Source organism: Gopherus evgoodei, chromosome 2 (genome assembly GCF_007399415.2).
Source record: "Gopherus evgoodei ecotype Sinaloan lineage chromosome 2, rGopEvg1_v1.p, whole genome shotgun sequence".
Classification (NCBI taxonomy): domain Eukaryota; kingdom Metazoa; phylum Chordata; order Testudines; family Testudinidae; genus Gopherus; species Gopherus evgoodei.
This window is the reverse complement of record NC_044323.1, coordinates 277761961-277782203: the sequence shown is the minus strand read 5'-3', so window position 1 is coordinate 277782203 and position 20243 is coordinate 277761961. Positions and strand designations below refer to the sequence as shown.

The 20243-nt window shown below is 46.9% G+C and overlaps 4 non-coding genes across 4 annotated transcripts; all 4 read left to right on the top strand.

Annotated features, from left to right (window-relative positions):
• Positions 1–2079: 2079 nt before the first annotated feature.
• Positions 2080–2293, top strand: LOC115647353. The gene has a single exon (XR_003999301.1). It is a non-coding gene; the product is annotated as a small nucleolar RNA U3 (small nucleolar RNA).
• A 4520-nt stretch (positions 2294–6813) lies between these two features.
• Positions 6814–7027, top strand: LOC115647352. Its single transcript, XR_003999300.1, has one exon. It is a non-coding gene; the product is annotated as a small nucleolar RNA U3 (small nucleolar RNA).
• Positions 7028–11547: 4520 nt separating this feature from the next.
• On the top strand, positions 11548–11761 carry LOC115647350. Its single transcript, XR_003999299.1, has one exon. It is a non-coding gene; the product is annotated as a small nucleolar RNA U3 (small nucleolar RNA).
• Positions 11762–16283: 4522 nt separating this feature from the next.
• LOC115647354 lies at positions 16284–16497 on the top strand. Its single transcript, XR_003999302.1, has one exon. It is a non-coding gene; the product is annotated as a small nucleolar RNA U3 (small nucleolar RNA).
• Positions 16498–20243: the final 3746 nt, after the last annotated feature.

The following is a 20243-nucleotide window of genomic DNA, read 5'->3' as shown; positions in this document are numbered from 1 at the left end:
AGGTCAACTTACCGCGATAGTGTAGACATAGTCTAAGTCTGTCAGCCCAGCTCCCCACCGCTAACTTTCTCCAGTTTGGTCTCTGGTGCCGAAGAAAGGTGCTCTGGGTGTCCAAAACTGCATAGGCTGTGGTTTCTAGAGAGCTCTTGGCTTGGCCAGCTAGAGGACTGTTGTCTTAGGCATTGCCGAGAAGGGAGCGGGGAGAAGATTGGTTGAGTGGCCTGTCTGTGTCTTCAGGTTATGCAAATGAAAGGGGATGGCTACTTTGAGCATCTTTGCTTTGATAGGCAGCCTAGGGAAGGGGGTCCTGGAGGGCAGAGTTGAGAGCCAGGATCTGTTCACGAGGGGCTTCTCGTAGTGCTCTCTCTCTCTCTCTCTCGGGAAGGCCAAATTGTAGCACCCACCAGTTAGAGGACAATGCTGCCACCAACCAGGAATTCCAGTGCCTGGTACACTCCGGTTCCCCTAAAGCCTTGCCCGGGGACCCCCAAGACCCAGACCCTCTGGATCTGAAGACAAGGAAAGTAAACCCTTTCCCTCACCGTTGCCTCTCCCAGGCTTCCCCTCCCTGGGTTACCCTGGAAGATCACTGTGATTCAAACTCCTTGAATCTTAGAACAGAGAGGAAAATGCACCTTCCCCCCTCCTTCTCTCTTCCCCTCCCAGATTCTCCCTGAGAGAGACAGTAATCCTAACACAGAGAGAAATTAGCCTCTCTCTCTCCCCCTTCCCTCCTTTCTCCCCACCAATTCCCTGCTGAATTCAGACCCCGTCCCCTGGGGTCTCACACCAGAATAAAAAAAAACAAACAATCAGGTTCTTCAACAAGAATAACTTTGAATTAAAGAAAGAACAAAGGTAAAAATGATCTTTGTAAATTTAAGATGGAATATGTTACAAGGTCTTTCAACTATAGACACTGGGAATACCCTCCCAGCCTAAGTATTCAAGTACAACTTAAAATCCTTTTAGCAAAATACAAATTTGACTCCTTCCAGGCAAATTAGAACTCCTCCCAACCAAATACACATTTAAACTCCTTCCAGCCAACTACACATTTGCAAATAAAAAAAACAAACATAAGCCTAACTCGCTTTATCTACCTAGTACTTACTATTTTGAACTTATAAGAGCCTGGATCAGGGAGATTGGAGAGAAACCTGGTTGCACCTCTGGTCCCTCTGAGCCCCCAGAGTGAACAACCACCAAAATCTAACAGCACACACAAAAACTTCCCTCCTTCAAGATTTGAAAGTATCCTGTCCCCTGATTGGTTCTCTGGTCAGGTGACAGCCAGGCTCTCTGAACTTAACCCTTTACAGGCAAAAGAGAGATGAAGTACTTCTGTTCAATAAACTCTTACTTATCTGTTTATGACAGGGACGCAAAGAAATAGGCGGGCAGCGTCTCCTTGTAGGCCAATCATACCGTGATATTAACGTGATTTGATTTTTCCAATCTCCACCCTATGTGGGTGTTTTGTGTTTTACACTGCGAGACTCCTTCAGTCTCAGAACTTCAAGACACGATTGCAGAAAGTGTTAGTGCTTACCAAAAATAAGGGACCTGAAAAAACTATTGAGTGGTTTGATAAACTATCATGTCAATGCTCCCGCTCCCTGGAGAATGGTAAGACTGGCCCTGGGGTTCAGGAAACACCCCTCGTTGCAGAGCCCGGCTCCCCACCGCTGACTTTCTCCAGTTTGGTCTCTGGTGCCAAAGAAAGGTGCTCTGGGTGTCCAAAACTGCATAGGCTGTGGGTTCTAGAGAGCTCTTGGCTTGGCCAGCTAGAGGACAGTTGTCTTAGGCATTGCCGAGAAGGGAGCGGGGAGAAGATTGGTTGAGTGGCCTGTCTGTGTCTTCAGGTTATGCAAATGAAAGGGGATGGCTACTTTGAGCATCTTTGCTTTGATAGGCAGCCTAGGGAAGGGGGTCCTGGAGGGCAGAGTTGAGAGCCAGGATCTGTTCACGTGGGGCTTCTCGTAGTGCTCTCTCTCTCGGGAAGGCCAAATTGTAGCACCCACCAGTTAGAGGACAATGCGCCGGAATGGTCTGTGACTGTCCAGGTGGGTGTTGGTTAAGGCTATGCTTTCAGGGATCATTTCTTTAGTTGGTGACTGGAGAAGGGTGGTTGCAAAAGTTTGGCCTCGCCAACCACGATGAGGAACTGTAGTGTTTCTTTCTGAGCATGACAATGGCTGAGAGTGCTGTTCTGGGGCAGCTGCTTTCTGCTATGGAAGAGTGTCTTGCTCTTCCTGAGAAGAGCAGGGGAAAGGAACACAGTCTGAGTGGTTAGCTTTGAACTTGTTCTGTTGGGTGTGAAGAAAAGTTTGGGTGTTTCCTCCCCTGGCAGCTGTGCTCCTTGTGGCTTTGGGGTGCTGAGTTCTCAGCAGTGAAATGCTCCATCTGCTTTCAGATGTTGTGTGACTGGGTGGTATCTATCAGCAGGCTTTCAGAGAAGGGCTTTCTTTGCGCACATTACTGTGTCTCCATGATGTCCTTGCTCCTTGTCTCTGCAATCAGCAGGTTTCCCATTAAAAGCTTGTCTTTTCTCTCTGGCTTGTTCTACTTCATCTGAATAGCTATTTCTCCTTCCTTCACTGAGTCTGACAATGCTTTTCCCCATGGTACCTGCCAATTGTCCTCCACGCTGGAAGCAATGGATGACGCTTCCCTACTAACACCACGGGAGCCACTGGCGCTTGGGAAGATTTTGTCTCTTCCCGCGTGGCAAAGCTGAGATGGGCAGGATAGTAGCCAGGATTCCCATCATTCTTGCTCTCTGAGAAGGCTAGAACATGTCCCCAGCTCTGGGTTAAACGCTGCTGAGCGACTTTCATCCAGGTGACTAGCCCTTAGAAATTGTAAGGGGGATTATCTGGACTCTGGTCCGGTTCAAAGGAAAACCTATGGTTCTATCACCCTGCTTTGAAGTAGTGGTCTGTGTTTCCCGTTTTTCCTTTTGAAAAAGAAATTCTGGGAGTGTTTCAGTGTTTATTTTCCAAACCTTCAAACCAGCATGGAATCAGGATAAATATGAAAGAATTGAAGAAATTGTGAAAAATTGGGGTGGGGGGAGGAGGGGAAGGAAAACTGTTTGCAACATAAGCATTTTATGACCATATAAAGGGAACTTTCTTTTAATGTAGAAAAGTGTATTTTGTCTCTCTCGGAGCTAGTAGTTTTTCCATAATCCTGGTTTGCGTACGCTCAGGTAATTTTCTTCACGCTATCCTCGCTCCAGTTGAGCCTCATGCTGGCTTGGAGGTAGCCCAACTTTGAAACTATGCACTCTGCCTCAATCGATAAGGGGGTACACTCAAAGCTCACCGTGCCTCTTTGCTGCAGTTGGGAAGTGTGTCTTGTTGACTGTTCCAAAAAGCCAGCACATCCAGGTTTGCGTTGTCAGGGGTAGGCACGTTTATGTCAATAGTAACTTCTCCTTTCAGATTTGAAAGTTCATCTTTAGTGGCAAATAGTTGCACCACTCTGGCATAACGGCCGCAGTCGGCTGCAAAATTGACCTTGAAGAAGGGGTGAAACACCTGGAAGAGGACATTCCAAAAAGAATCTTCGGCACCACGCACTTTGGGGTTCAGATTACGGGTCACGGTCGTCTCCCATTTCTCGCTGGGCATTGTATGGAAGGTTTTGAATGCTTTTTTGGTTTCCTTGTGTTCCAGGCTCAGAAGGGTTTCCAGAAACAGCTGGGTTTTTTCGCTGTCTGCTTCTCCTTCAGCTTTTGTGCTCAATTCAGCTGAGATTTTGGTTGTCAGGATCCATTAAACATCTGTATTGGCAAACGTGTTGGCAGTAGCCAGAGAAAACTCCAGTGTTTTCTGTGTGTCACACAGCGATTGCAAGCTTCCAACCATGAACATTACCTTGGTGCGCAGAATCTGGCAGTCGTTCTGCTTCGTCGCCAGTCTCTTCAGAGTTTCTGCTTGAGAACCAACACACTCAGGATGATCTAGGAGAGGCATTAGCACAGTCGCCGTGTTATTTACGTGACGGGCAGGAAAATACCAGCTCCTCTCCCCACGTGGCACAAGAGGGGGGCCTCTGCACTGGTCTCGCTCTGTGTAAAAGAAGGCCTTCAAATTGTTCGCATGCTCGAAAAAGGCCCTGAATCCAATGCTGCAAGATTGAACTTCTTTCATTTCCTCTGTAGCAGTAGGTGCTGAGAGCGCAAGATTAACCAGATGAGCAGGACAGAAAATAGGCAGCAGCTCCGGCTTCTGAGTGAGTTTAACGTCCCAGGCAAACTTGTCCCTGTAGGATGCAGAATTTGAATCAGTTGTGGCCAATATAGCTGGTACATCTCCACCATGTTAGTTATGGCTGCGGCGACAAAACGGTTGTGAGCAGCGGGAACGAATGTCTCCTCAGCACAAAAGCACCGAGGCTTTCTGACTTTGAAATCAACCAACAGTAACCAACGGCCAAGAATTGGAAGGTCCAAAGCATCAGGAGACTCCTGAAAAATCAGACTAGACACCACATCTCCATCCATTCCTTGCATCAGTTTGCTACTAAAGTATCATCATTATCTTTCAGATCCTTACGAATCAGGTTGTCCGCATTAGGAAGGGGTCTTGCTGCTGGACACGATTGCTGCACAAAGTCACTAATAGGCCCTCACAACCCGCCCCCAGCAATTTAACGGTGATTGTCCCAGGAAACAAAGAGCATGCACAAATTTATTGCCACGCTCGTGCTCTGGGCTCTCTTGCGCTAAAGCCCCATTGAAAGTTCCTCATATTGACTGTTTATCCCAAAGCTCACTTTCTTCTTTAAGCTTCTCGTGTTGCTTGCTTTTGACACGCTCCTTTATTCAGTCATCGCGAGCGCTGACCTCAACACTGCCGTACTTGCAGCACAATGCATCCTCTTGGCTCCTGTCTTTACTTGTCTTAGAAAAGTTCGAAGCACTGATTTTCTTGTTGGTATTCAGGCATAGATTTGTGGTTTTCAGCCCAAATTTACCTTCTTAGCTTGTCTTTATCAGTGGGTGATTGATTGAGCGATTGAATTCAGCGCCGCGCTAAAGGGACTGTCATGGTATGATTCCCCACTCTGAACCTTAGCGTCCAAAAGATGGATTACCAGCATGAATTCCTCTAAGCTCAATTACCAGCTTAGAACCTGTAGCGCTGCCACCAACCAGGAATTCCAGTGCCTGGTACACTCCGGTTCCCCTAAAGCCTTGCCCGGGGACCCCCAAGACCCAGACCCTCTGGATCTGAAGACAAGGAAAGTAAACCCTTTCCCTCACCGTTGCCTCTCCCAGGCTTCCCCTCCCTGGGTTACCCTGGAAGATCACTGTGATTCAAACTCCTTGAATCTTAGAACAGAGAGGAAAATGCACCTTCCCCCCTCCTTCTCTCTTCCCCTCCCAGATTCTCCCTGAGAGAGACAGTAATCCTAACACAGAGAGAAATTAGCCTCTCTCTCTCCCCCTTCCCTCCTTTCTCCCCACCAATTCCCTGCTGAATTCAGACCCCGTCCCCTGGGGTCTCACACCAGAATAAAAAAAACAAAAAACAATCAGGTTCTTCAACAAGAATAACTTTGAATTAAAGAAAGAACAAAGGTAAAAATGATCTTTGTAAATTTAAGATGGAATATGTTACAAGGTCTTTCAACTATAGACACTGGGAATACCCTCCCAGCCTAAGTATTCAAGTACAACTTAAAATCCTTTTAGCAAAATACAAATTTGACTCCTTCCAGGCAAATTAGAACTCCTCCCAACCAAATACACATTTAAACTCCTTCCAGCCAACTACACATTTGCAAATAAAAAAAACAAACATAAGCCTAACTCGCTTTATCTACCTGGTACTTACTATTTTGAATCTATAAGAGCCTGTATCAGGGAGATTGGAGAGAAACCTGGTTGCACCTCTGGTCCCTCTGAGCCCCCAGAGTGAACAACCACCAAAATCTAACAGCACACACAAAAACTTCCCTCCTTCAAGATTTGAAAGTATCCTGTCCCCTGATTGGTTCCCTGGTCAGGTGACAGCCAGGCTCTCTGAACTTAACCCTTTACAGGCAAAAGAGAGATGAAGTACTTCTGTTCAATAAACTCTTACTTATCTGTTTATGACAGGGACGCGAAGAAATAGGCGGGCAGCGTCTCCTTGTGGGCCAATCATACCGTGATATTAACGTGATTTGATTTTTCCAATCTCCACCCTATGTGGGTGTTTTGTGTTTTACACTGCGAGACTCCTTCAGTCTCAGAACTTCAAGACACGATTGCAGAAAGTGTTAGTGCTTACCAAAAATAAGGGCCTGAAAAAACTATTGAGTGGTTTGATAAACTATCATGTCAATGCTCCCGCTCCCTGGAGAATGGTAAGACTGGCCCTGGGGTTCAGGAAACACCCCTCGTTGCAGAGCCCGGCTCCCCACCGCTGACTTTCTCCAGTTTGGTCTCTGGTGCCAAAGAAAGGTGCTCTGGGTGTCCAAAACTGCATAGGCTGTGGGTTCTAGAGAGCTCTTGGCTTGGCCAGCTAGAGGACAGTTGTCTTAGGCATTGCCGAGAAGGGAGCGGGGAGAAGATTGGTTGAGTGGCCTGTCTGTGTCTTCAGGTTATGCAAATGAAAGGGGATGGCTACTTTGAGCATCTTTGCTTTGATAGGCAGCCTAGGGAAGGGGGTCCTGGAGGGCAGAGTTGAGAGCCAGGATCTGTTCACGTGGGGCTTCTCGTAGTGCTCTCTCTCTCGGGAAGGCCAAATTGTAGCACCCACCAGTTAGAGGACAATGCGCCGGAATGGTCTGTGACTGTCCAGGTGGGTGTTGGTTAAGGCTATGCTTTCAGGGATCATTTCTTTAGTTGGTGACTGGAGAAGGGTGGTTGCAAAAGCTTGGCCTCGCCAACCACGATGAGGAACTGTAGTGTTTCTTTCTGAGCATGACAATGGCTGAGAGTGCTGTTCTGGGGCAGCTGCTTTCTGCTATGGAAGAGTGTCTTGCTCTTCCTGAGAAGAGCAGGGGAAAGGAACACAGTCTGAGTGGTTAGCTTTGAACTTGTTCTGTTGGGTGTGAAGAAAAGTTTGGGTGTTTCCTCCCCTGGCAGCTGTGCTCCTTGTGGCTTTGGGGTGCTGAGTTCTCAGCAGTGAAATGCTCCATCTGCTTTCAGATGTTGTGTGACTGGGTGGTATCTATCAGCAGGCTTTCAGAGAAGGGCTTTCTTTGCGCACATTACTGTGTCTCCATGATGTCCTTGCTCCTTGTCTCTGCAATCAGCAGGTTTCCCATTAAAAGCTTGTCTTTTCTCTCTGGCTTGTTCTACTTCATCTGAATAGCTATTTCTCCTTCCTTCACTGAGTCTGACAATGCTTTTCCCCATGGTACCTGCCAATTGTCCTCCACGCTGGAAGCAATGGATGACGCTTCCCTACTAACACCACGGGAGCCACTGGCGCTTGGGAAGATTTTGTCTCTTCCCGCGTGGCAAAGCTGAGATGGGCAGGATAGTAGCCAGGATTCCCATCATTCTTGCTCTCTGAGAAGGCTAGAACATGTCCCCAGCTCTGGGTTAAACGCTGCTGAGCGACTTTCATCCAGGTGACTAGCCCTTAGAAATTGTAAGGGGGATTATCTGGACTCTGGTCCGGTTCAAAGGAAAACCTATGGTTCTATCACCCTGCTTTGAAGTAGTGGTCTGTGTTTCCCGTTTTTACTTGTGAAAAAGAAATTCTGGGAGTGTTTCAGTGTTTATTTTCCAAACCTTCAAACCAGCATGGAATCAGGATAAATATGAAAGAATTGAAGAAATTGTGAAAAATTGGGGTGGGGGGAGGAGGGGAAGGAAAACTGTTTGCAACATAAGCATTTTATGACCATATAAAGGGAACTTTCTTTTAATGTAGAAAAGTGTATTTTGTCTCTCTCGGAGCTAGTAGTTTTTCCATAATCCTGGTTTGCGTACGCTCAGGTAATTTTCTTCACGCTATCCTCGCTCCAGTTGAGCCTCATGCTGGCTTGGAGGTAGCCCAACTTTGAAACTATGCACTCTGCCTCAATCGATAAGGGGGTACACTCAAAGCTCACCGTGCCTCTTTGCTGCAGTTGGGAAGTGTGTCTTGTTGACTGTTCCAAAAAGCCAGCACATCCAGGTTTGCGTTGTCAGGGGTAGGCACGTTTATGTCAATAGTAACTTCTCCTTTCAGATTTGAAAGTTCATCTTTAGTGGCAAATAGTTGCACCACTCTGGCATAACGGCCGCAGTCGGCTGCAAAATTGACCTTGAAGAAGGGGTGAAACACCTGGAAGAGGACATTCCAAAAAGAATCTTCGGCACCACGCACTTTGGGGTTCAGATTACGGGTCACGGTCGTCTCCCATTTCTCGCTGGGCATTGTATGGAAGGTTTTGAATGCTTTTTTGGTTTCCTTGTGTTCCAGGCTCAGAAGGGTTTCCAGAAACAGCTGGGTTTTTTCGCTGTCTGCTTCTCCTTCAGCTTTTGTGCTCAATTCAGCTGAGATTTTGGTTGTCAGGATCCATTAAACATCTGTATTGGCAAACGTGTTGGCAGTAGCCAGAGAAAACTCCAGTGTTTTCTGTGTGTCACACAGCGATTGCAAGCTTCCAACAATGAACATTACCTTGGTGCGCAGAATCTGGCAGTCGTTCTGCTTCGTCGCCAGTCTCTTCAGAGTTTCTGCTTGAGAACCAACACACTCAGGATGATCTAGGAGAGGCATTAGCACAGTCGCCGTGTTATTTACGTGACGGGCAGGAAAATACCAGCTCCTCTCCCCACGTGGCACAAGAGGGGGGCCTCTGCACTGGTCTCGCTCTGTGTAAAAGAAGGCCTTCAAATTGTTCGCATGCTCGAAAAAGGCCCTGAATCCAATGCTGCAAGATTGAACTTCTTTCATTTCCTCTGTAGCAGTAGGTGCTGAGAGCGCAAGATTAACCAGATGAGCAGGACAGAAAATAGGCAGCAGCTCCGGCTTCTGAGTGAGTTTAACGTCCCAGGCAAACTTGTCCCTGTAGGATGCAGAATTTGAATCAGTTGTGGCCAATATAGCTGGTACATCTCCACCATGTTAGTTATGGCTGCGGCGACAAAACGGTTGTGAGCAGCGGGAACGAATGTCTCCTCAGCACAAAAGCACCGAGGCTTTCTGACTTTGAAATCAACCAACAGTAACCAACGGCCAAGAATTGGAAGGTCCAAAGCATCAGGAGACTCCTGAAAAATCAGACTAGACACCACATCTCCATCCATTCCTTGCATCAGTTTGCTACTAAAGTATCATCATTATCTTTCAGATCCTTACGAATCAGGTTGTCCGCATTAGGAAGGGGTCTTGCTGCTGGACACGATTGCTGCACAAAGTCACTAATAGGCCCTCACAACCCGCCCCCAGCAATTTAACGGTGATTGTCCCAGGAAACAAAGAGCATGCACAAATTTATTGCCACGCTCGTGCTCTGGGCTCTCTTGCGCTAAAGCCCCATTGAAAGTTCCTCATATTGACTGTTTATCCCAAAGCTCACTTTCTTCTTTAAGCTTCTCGTGTTGCTTGCTTTTGACACGCTCCTTTATTCAGTCATCGCGAGCGCTGACCTCAACACTGCCGTACTTGCAGCACAATGCATCCTCTTGGCTCCTGTCTTTACTTGTCTTAGAAAAGTTCGAAGCACTGATTTTCTTGTTGGTATTCAGGCATAGATTTGTGGTTTTCAGCCCAAATTTACCTTCTTAGCTTGTCTTTATCAGTGGGTGATTGATTGAGCGATTGAATTCAGCGCCGCGCTAAAGGGACTGTCATGGTATGATTCCCCACTCTGAACCTTAGCGTCCAAAAGATGGATTACCAGCATGAATTCCTCTAAGCTCAATTACCAGCTTAGAACCTGTAGCGCTGCCACCAACCAGGAATTCCAGTGCCTGGTACACTCCGGTTCCCCTAAAGCCTTGCCCGGGGACCCCCAAGACCCAGACCCTCTGGATCTGAAGACAAGGAAAGTAAACCCTTTCCCTCACCGTTGCCTCTCCCAGGCTTCCCCTCCCTGGGTTACCCTGGAAGATCACTGTGATTCAAACTCCTTGAATCTTAGAACAGAGAGGAAAATGCACCTTCCCCCCTCCTTCTCTCTTCCCCTCCCAGATTCTCCCTGAGAGAGACAGTAATCCTAACACAGAGAGAAATTAGCCTCTCTCTCTCCCCCTTCCCTCCTTTCTCCCCACCAATTCCCTGCTGAATTCAGACCCCGTCCCCTGGGGTCTCACACCAGAATAAAAAAAACAAAAAACAATCAGGTTCTTCAACAAGAATAACTTTGAATTAAAGAAAGAACAAAGGTAAAAATGATCTTTGTAAATTTAAGATGGAATATGTTACAAGGTCTTTCAACTATAGACACTGGGAATACCCTCCCAGCCTAAGTATTCAAGTACAACTTAAAATCCTTTTAGCAAAATACAAATTTGACTCCTTCCAGGCAAATTAGAACTCCTCCCAACCAAATACACATTTAAACTCCTTCCAGCCAACTACACATTTGCAAATAAAAAAAACAAACATAAGCCTAACTCGCTTTATCTACCTGGTACTTACTATTTTGAATCTATAAGAGCCTGTATCAGGGAGATTGGAGAGAAACCTGGTTGCACCTCTGGTCCCTCTGAGCCCCCAGAGTGAACAACCACCAAAATCTAACAGCACACACAAAAACTTCCCTCCTTCAAGATTTGAAAGTATCCTGTCCCCTGATTGGTTCCCTGGTCAGGTGACAGCCAGGCTCTCTGAACTTAACCCTTTACAGGCAAAAGAGAGATGAAGTACTTCTGTTCAATAAACTCTTACTTATCTGTTTATGACAGGGACGCGAAGAAATAGGCGGGCAGCGTCTCCTTGTGGGCCAATCATACCGTGATATTAACGTGATTTGATTTTTCCAATCTCCACCCTATGTGGGTGTTTTGTGTTTTACACTGCGAGACTCCTTCAGTCTCAGAACTTCAAGACACGATTGCAGAAAGTGTTAGTGCTTACCAAAAATAAGGACCTGAAAAAACTATTGAGTGGTTTGATAAACTATCATGTCAATGCTCCCGCTCCCTGGAGAATGGTAAGACTGGCCCTGGGGTTCAGGAAACACCCCTCGTTGCAGAGCCCGGCTCCCCACCGCTGACTTTCTCCAGTTTGGTCTCTGGTGCCGAAGAAAGGTGCTCTGGGTGTCCAAAACTGCATAGGCTGTGGTTTCTAGAGAGCTCTTGGCTTGGCCAGCTAGAGGACTGTTGTCTTAGGCATTGCCGAGAAGGGAGCGGGGAGAAGATTGGTTGAGTGGCCTGTCTGTGTCTTCAGGTTATGCAAATGAAAGGGGATGGCTACTTTGAGCATCTTTGCTTTGATAGGCAGCCTAGGGAAGGGGGTCCTGGAGGGCAGAGTTGAGAGCCAGGATCTGTTCACGTGGGGCTTCTCGTAGTGCTCTCTCTCTCGGGAAGGCCAAATTGTAGCACCCACCAGTTAGAGGACAATGCGCCGGAATGGTCTGTGACTGTCCAGGTGGGTGTTGGTTAAGGCTATGCTTTCAGGGATCATTTCTTTAGTTGGTGACTGGAGAAGGGTGGTTGCAAAAGCTTGGCCTCGCCAACCACGATGAGGAACTGTAGTGTTTCTTTCTGAGCATGACAATGGCTGAGAGTGCTGTTCTGGGGCAGCTGCTTTCTGCTATGGAAGAGTGTCTTGCTCTTCCTGAGAAGAGCAGGGGAAAGGAACACAGTCTGAGTGGTTAGCTTTGAACTTGTTCTGTTGGGTGTGAAGAAAAGTTTGGGTGTTTCCTCCCCTGGCAGCTGTGCTCCTTGTGGCTTTGGGGTGCTGAGTTCTCAGCAGTGAAATGCTCCATCTGCTTTCAGATGTTGTGTGACTGGGTGGTATCTATCAGCAGGCTTTCAGAGAAGGGCTTTCTTTGTGCACATTACTGTGTCTCCATGATGTCCTTGCTCCTTGTCTCTGCAATCAGCAGGTTTCCCATTAAAAGCTTGTCTTTTCTCTCTGGCTTGTTCTACTTCATCTGAATAGCTATTTCTCCTTCCTTCACTGAGTCTGACAATGCTTTTCCCCATGGTACCTGCCAATTGTCCTCCACGCTGGAAGCAATGGATGACGCTTCCCTACTAACACCACGGGAGCCACTGGCGCTTGGGAAGATTTTGTCTCTTCCCGCGTGGCAAAGCTGAGATGGGCAGGATAGTAGCCAGGATTCCCACCATTCTTGCTCTCTGAGAAGGCTAGAACATGTCCCCAGCTCTGGGTTAAACGCTGCTGAGCGACTTTCATCCAGGTGACTAGCCCTTAGAAATTGTAAGGGGGATTATCTGGACTCTGGTCCGGTTCAAAGGAAAACCTATGGTTCTATCACCCTGCTTTGAAGTAGTGGTCTGTGTTTCCCGTTTTTACTTGTGAAAAAGAAATTCTGGGAGTTTTTCAGTGTTTATTTTCCAAACCTTCAAACCAGCATGGAATCAGGATAAATATGAAAGAATTGAAGAAATTGTGAAAAATTGGGGTGGGGGGAGGAGGGGAAGGAAAACTGTTTGCAACATAAGCATTTTATGACCGTATAATGGGAACTTTCTTTTAATGTAGAAAGGTGTATTTTGTCTCTCTCGGAGCTAGTAGTTTTTCCATAATCCTGGTTTGCGTACGCTCAGGTAATTTTCTTCACGCTATCCTCGCTCCAGTTGAGCCTCATGCTGGCTTGGAGGTAGCCCAACTTTGAAACTATGCACTCTGCCTCAATCGATAAGGGGGTACACTCAAAGCTCACCGTGCCTCTTTGCTGCAGTTGGGAAGTGTGTCTTGATGACTGTTCCAAAAAGCCAGCACATCCAGGTTTGCGTTGTCAGGGGTAGGCACGTTTATGTCAGTAGTAACTTCTCCTTTCAGATTTGAAAGTTCATCTTTAGTGGCAAATAGTTGCACCACTCTGGCATAACGGCCGCAGTCGGCTGCAAAATTGACCTTGAAGAAGGGGTGAAACACCTGGAAGAGGACATTCCAAAAAGAATCTTCGGCCCCCCGCACTTTGGGGTTCAGATTACGGGTCACGGTCGTCTCCCATTTCTCGCTGGGCATTGTATGGAAGGTTTTGAATGCTTTTTTGGTTTCCTTGTGTTCCAGGCTCAGAAGGGTTTCCAGAAACAGCTGGGTTTTCTCGCTGTCTGCTTCTCCTTCAGCTTTTGTGCTCAATTCAGCTGAGATTTTGGTTGTCAGGATCCATTAAACATCTGTATTGGCAAACGTGTTGGCAGTAGCCAGAGAAAACTCCAGTGTTTTCTGTGTGTCACACAGCGATTGCAAGCTTCCAACAATGAACATTACCTTGGTGCGCAGAATCTGGCAGTCGTTCTGCTTCGTCGCCAGTCTCTTCAGAGTTTCTGCTTGAGAACCAACACACTCAGGATGATCTAGGAGAGGCATTAGCACAGTCGCCGTGTTATTTACGTGACGGGCAGGAAAATACCAGCTCCTCTCCCCACGTGGCACAAGAGGGGGGCCTCTGCACTGGTCTCGCTCTGTGTAAAAGAAGGCCTTCAAATTGTTCGCATGCTCGAAAAAGGCCCTGAATCCAATGCTGCAAGATTGAACTTCTTTCATTTCCTCTGTAGCAGTAGATGCTGAGAGCGCAAGATTAACCAGATGAGCAGGACAGAAAATAGGCAGCAACTCCGGCTTCTGAGTGAGTTTAACGTCCCAGGCAAACTTGTCCCTGTAGGATGCAGAATTTGAATCAGTTGTGGCCAATATAGCTGGTACATCTCCACCATGTTAGTTATGGCTGCGGCGACAAAACGGTTGTGAGCAGCGGGAACGAATGTCTCCTCAGCACAAAAGCACCGAGGCTTTCTGACTTTGAAATCAACCAACAGTAACCAACGGCCAAGAATTGGAAGGCCCAAAGCATCAGGAGACTCCTGAAAAATCAGACTAGACACCACATCTCCATCCATTCCTTGCATCAGTTTGCTACTAAAGCATCATCATTATCTTTCAGATCCTTACGAATCAGGTTGTCCGCATTAGGAAGGGTTCTTGCTGCTGGACACGATTGCTGCACAAAGTCACTAATAGGCCCTCACAACCCGCCCCCAGCAATTTAACGGTGATTGTCCCAGGAAACAAAGAGCATGCACAAATTTATTGCCACGCTCGTGCTCTGGGCTCTCTTGCGCTAAAGCCCCATTGAAAGCTCCTCATATTGACTGTTTATCCCAAAGCTCACTTTCTTCTTTAAGCTTCTCGTGTTGCTTGCTTTTGACACGCTCCTTTATTCAGTCATCGCGAGCGCTGACCTCAACACTGCCGTACTTGCAGCACAATGCATCCTCTTGGCTCCTGTCTTTACTTGTCTTAGAAAAGTTCGAAGCACTGATTTTCTTGTTGGTATTCAGGCATAGATTTGTGGTTTTCAGCCCAAATTTACCTTCTTAGCTTGTCTTTATCAGTGGGTGATTGATTGAGCGATTGATTCAGCGCCGCGCTAAAGGGACTGTCATGGTATGATTCCCTACTCTGAACCTTAGCGTCCAAAAGATGGATTACCAGCATGAATTCCTCTAAGCTCAATTACCAGCTTAGAACCTGTAGCGCTGCCACCAACCAGGAATTCCAGTGCCTGGTACACTCCGGTTCCCCTAAAGCCTTGCCCGGGGACCCCCAAGACCCAGACCCTCTGGATCTGAAGACAAGGAAAGTAAGCCCTTTCCCTCACCGTTGCCTCTCCCAGGCTTCCCCTCCCTGGGTTACCCTGGAAGATCACTGTGATTCAAACTCCTTGAATCTTAGAACAGAGAGGAAAATGCACCTTCCCCCCTCCTTCTCTCTTTCCCTCCCAGATTCTCCCTGAGAGAGACAGTAATCCTAACACAGAGAGAAATTAGCCTCTCTCTCTCCCCCTTCCCTCCTTTCTCCCCACCAATTCCCTGCTGAATTCAGACCCCGTCCCCTGGGGTCTCACACCAGAATAAAAAAAAAACAAACAATCAGGTTCTTCAACAAGAATAACTTTGAATTAAAGAAAGAACAAAGGTAAAAATGATCTTTGTAAATTTAAGATGGAATATGTTACAAGGTCTTTCAACTATAGACACTGGGAATACCCTCCCAGCCTAAGTATTCAAGTACAACTTAAAATCCTTTTAGCAAAATACAAATTTGACTCCTTCCAGGCAAATTAGAACTCCTCCCAACCAAATACACATTTAAACTCCTTCCAGCCAACTACACATTTGCAAATAAAAAAAACAAACATAAGCCTAACTCGCTTTATCTACCTAGTACTTACTATTTTGAATCTATAAGAGCCTGTATCAGGGAGATTGGAGAGAAACCTGGTTGCACGTCTGGTCCCTCTGAGCCCCCAGAGTGAACAACCACCAAAATCTAACAGCACACACAAAAACTTCCCTCCTTCAAGATTTGAAAGTATCCTGTCCCCTGATTGGTTCCCTGGTCAGGTGACAGCCAGGCTCTCTGAACTTAACCCTTTACAGGCAAAAGAGAGATGAAGTACTTCTGTTCAATAAACTCTTACTTATCTGTTTATGACAGGGACGCAAAGAAATAGGCGGGCAGCGTCTCCTTGTGGGCCAATCATACCGTGATATTAACGTGATTTGATTTTTCCAATCTCCACCCTATGTGGGTGTTTTGTGTTTTACACTGCGAGACTCCTTCAGTCTCAGAACTTCAAGACACGATTGCAGAAAGTGTTAGTGCTTACCAAAAATAAGGACCTGAAAAAACTATTGAGTGGTTTGATAAACTATCATGTCAATGCTCCCGCTCCCTGGAGAATGGTAAGACTGGCCCTGGGGTTCAGGAAACACCCCTCGTTGCAGAGCCCGGCTCCCCACCGCTGACTTTCTCCAGTTTGGTCTCTGGTGCCGAAGAAAGGTGCTCTGGGTGTCCAAAACTGCATAGGCTGTGGTTTCTAGAGAGCTCTTGGCTTGGCCAGCTAGAGGACTGTTGTCTTAGGCATTGCCGAGAAGGGAGCGGGGAGAAGATTGGTTGAGTGGCCTGTCTGTGTCTTCAGGTTATGCAAATGAAAGGGGATGGCTACTTTGAGCATCTTTGCTTTGATAGGCAGCCTAGGGAAGGGGGTCCTGGAGGGCAGAGTTGAGAGCCAGGATCTGTTCACGTGGGGCTTCTCGTAGTGCTCTCTCTCTCTCTCGGGAAGGCCAAATTGTAGCACCCACCAGTTAGAGGACAATGCGCCGGAATGGTCTGTGACTGTCCAGGTGGGTGTTGGTTAAGGCTATGCTTTCAGGGATCATTTCTTTAGTTGGTGACTGGAGAAGGGTGGTTGCAAAAGCTTGGCCTCGCCAACCACAATGAGGAACTGTAGTGTTTCTTTCTGAGCATGACAATGGCTGAGAGTGCTGTTCTGGGGCAGCTGCTTTCTGCTATGGAAGAGTGTCTTGCTCTTCCTGAGAAGAGCAGGGGAAAGGAACACAGTCTGAGTGGTTAGCTTTGAACTTGTTCTGTTGGGTGTGAAGAAAAGTTTGGGTGTTTCCTCCCCTGGCAGCTGTGCTCCTTGTGGCTTTGGAGTGCTGAGTTCTCAGCAGTGAAATGCTCCATCTGCTTTCAGATGTTGTGTGACTGGGTGGTATCTATCAGCAGGCTTTCAGAGAAGGGCTTTCTTTGTGCACATTACTGTGTCTCCATGATGTCCTTGCTCTTTGTCTCTGCAATCAGCAGGTTTCCCATTAAAAGCTTGTCTTTTCTCTCTGGCTTGTTCTACTTCATCTGAATAGCTATTTCTCCTTCCTTCACTGAGTCTGACAATGCTTCTCCCCATGGTACCTGCCAATTGTCCTCCACGCTGGAAGCAATGGATGACGCTTCCCTACTAACACCACGGGAGCCACTGGCGCTTGGGAAGATTTTGTCTCTTCCCGCGTGGCAAAGCTGAGATGGGCAGGATAGTAGCCAGGATTCCCACCATTCTTGCTCTCTGAGAAGGCTAGAACATGTCCCCAGCCCTGGGTTAAACGCTGCTGAGCGACTTTCATCCAGGTGACTAGCCCTTAGAAATTGTAAGGGGGATTATCTGGACTCTGGTCCGGTTCAAAGGAAAACCTATGGTTCTGTCACCCTGCTTTGAAGTAGTGGTCTGTGTTTCCCGTTTTTACTTGTGAAAAAGAAATTCTGGGAGTTTTTCAGTGTTTATTTTCCAAACCTTCAAACCAGCATGGAATCAGGATAAATATGAAAGAATTGAAGAAATTGTGAAAAATTGGTGTGGGGGGAGGAGGGGAAGGAAAACTGTTTGCAACATAAGCATTTTATGACCGTATAATGGGAACTTTCTTTTAATGTAGAAAAGTGTATTTTGTCTCTCTCGGAGCTAGTAGTTTTTCCATAATCCTGGTTTGCGTACGCTCAGGTAATTTTCTTCACGCTATCCTCGCTCCAGTTGAGCCTCATGCTGGCTTGGAGGTAGCCCAACTTTGAAACTATGCACTCTGCCTCAATCGATAAGGGGGTACACTCAAAGCTCACCGTGCCTCTTTGCTGCAGTTGGGAAGTGTGTCTTGATGACTGTTCCAAAAAGCCAGCACATCCAGGTTTGCGTTGTCAGGGGTAGGCACGTTTATGTCAGTAGTAACTTCTCCTTTCAGATTTGAAAGTTCATCTTTAGTGGCAAATAGTTGCACCATTCTGGCATAACGGCCGCAGTCTGCTGCAAAATTGACCTTGAAGAAGGGGGTGAAACACCTGGAAGAGGACATTCCAAAAAGAATCTTCGGCACCACGCACTTTGGGGTTCAGATTACGGGTCACGGTCGTCTCCCATTTCTCGCTGGGCATTGTATGGAAGGTTTTGAATGCTTTTTTGGTTTCCTTGTGTTCCAGGCTCAGAAGGGTTTCCAGAAACAGCTGGGTTTTCTCGCTGTCTGCTTCTCCTTCAGCTTTTGTGCTCAATTCAGCTGAGATTTTGGTTGTCAGGATCCATTAAACATCTGTATTGGCAAACGTGTTGGCAGTAGCCAGAGAAAACTCCAGTGTTTTCTGTGTGTCACACAGCGATTGCAAGCTTCCAACAATGAACATTACCTTGGTGCGCAGAATCTGGCAGTCGTTCTGCTTCGTCGCCAGTCTCTTCAGAGTTTCTGCTTGAGAACCAACACACTCAGGATGATCTAGGAGAGGCATTAGCACAGTCGCTGTGTTATTTACGTGACGGGCAGGAAAATACCAGCTCCTCTCCCCACGGGGAACAAGAGGGGGGCCTCTGCACTGGTCTCGCTCTGTGTAAAAGAAGGCCTTCAAATTGTTCGCATGCTCGAAAAAGGCCCTGAATCCAATGCTGCAAGATTGAACTTCTTTCATTTCCTCTGTAGCAGTAGATGCTGAGAGCGCAAGATTAACCAGATGAGCAGGACAGAAAATAGGCAGCAGCTCCGGCTTCTGAGTGAGTTTAACGTCCCAGGCAAACTTGTCCCTGTAGGATGCAGAATTTGAATCAGTTGTGGCCAATATAGCTGGTACATCTCCACCATGTTAGTTATGGCTGCGGTGACAAAACGGTTGTGAGCAGCTTGAACGAATGTCTCCTCAGCACAAAAGCACCGAGGCTTTCTGACTTTGAAATCAACCAACAGTAACCAACGGCCAAGAATTGGAAGGCCCAAAGCATCAGGAGACTCCTGAAAAATCAGACTAGACACCACATCTCCATCCATTCCTTGCATCAGTTTGCTACTAAAGCATCATCATTATCTTTCAGATCCTTACGAATCAGGTTGTCCGCATTAGGAAGGGTTCTTGCTGCTGGACACGATTGCTGCACAAAGTCACTAATAGGCCCTCACAACCCGCCCCCAGCAATTTAACGGTGATTGTCCCAGGAAACAAAGAGCATGCACAAATTTATTGCCACGCTCGTGCTCTGGGCTCTCTTGCGCTAAAGCCCCATTCGAAGCTCCTCATATTGACTGTTTATCCCAAAGCTCACTTTCTTCTTTAAGCTTCTCGTGTTGCTTGCTTTTGACACGCTCCTTTATTCAGTCATCGCGAGCGCTGACCTCAACACTGCCGTACTTGCAGCACAATGCATCCTCTTGGCTCCTGTCTTTACTTGTCTTGAAAAGTTCGAAGCACTGATTTTCTTGTTGGTATTCAGGCATAGATTTGTGGTTTTCAGCCCAAATTTACCTTCTTAGCTTGTCTTTATCAGTGGGTGATTGATTGAGCGATTGATTCAGCGCCGCGCTGAAGGGACTGTCATGGTATGATTCCCCACTCTGAACCTTAGCGTCCAAAAGATGGATTACCAGCATGAATTCCTCTAAGCTCAATTACCAGCTTAGAACCTGTAGCGCTGCCACCAACCAGGAATTCCAGTGCCTGGTACACTCCGGTTCCCCTAAAGCCTTGCCCGGGGACCCCCAAGACCCAGACCCTCTGGATCTGAAGACAAGGAAAGTAAGCCCTTTCCCTCACCGTTGCCTCTCCCAGGCTTCCTCTCCCTGGGTTACCCTGGAAGATCACTGTGATTCAAACTCCTTGAATCTTAGAACAGAGAGGAAAATGCACCTTCCCCCCTCCTTCTCTCTTCCCCTCCCAGATTCTCCCTGAGAGAGACAGTAATCCTAACACAGAGAGAAATTAGCCTCTCTCTCTCCCCCTTCCCTCCTTTCTCCCCACCAATTCCCTGCTGAATTCAGACCCCGTCCCCTGGGGTCTCACACCAGAATAAAAAAAAACAAACAATCAGGTTCTTCAACAAGAATAACTTTGAATTAAAGAAAGAACAAAGGTAAAAATGATCTTTGTAAATTTAAGATGGAATATGTTACAAGGTCTTTCAACTATAGACACTGGGAATACCCTCCCAGCCTAAGTATTCAAGTACAACTTAAAATCCTTTTAGCAAAATACAAATTTGACTCCTTCCAGACAAATACACATTAGAACTCCTCCCAACCAAATACACATTTAAACTCCTTCCAGCCAACTACACATTTGCAAATAAAAAAAACAAACATAAGCCTAACTCGCTTTATCTACCTAGTACTTACTATTTTGAACCTATAAGAGCCTGGATCAGGGAGATTGGAAAGAAACCTGGTTGCACCTCTGGTCCCTCTGAGCCCCCAGAGTGAACAACCACCAAAATCTGTTGGTTGTGAAGAAAAGTTTGGGTGTTTCCTCCCCTGGCAGCTGTGCTCCTTGTGGCTTTGGGGTGCTGAGTTCTCAGCAGTGAAA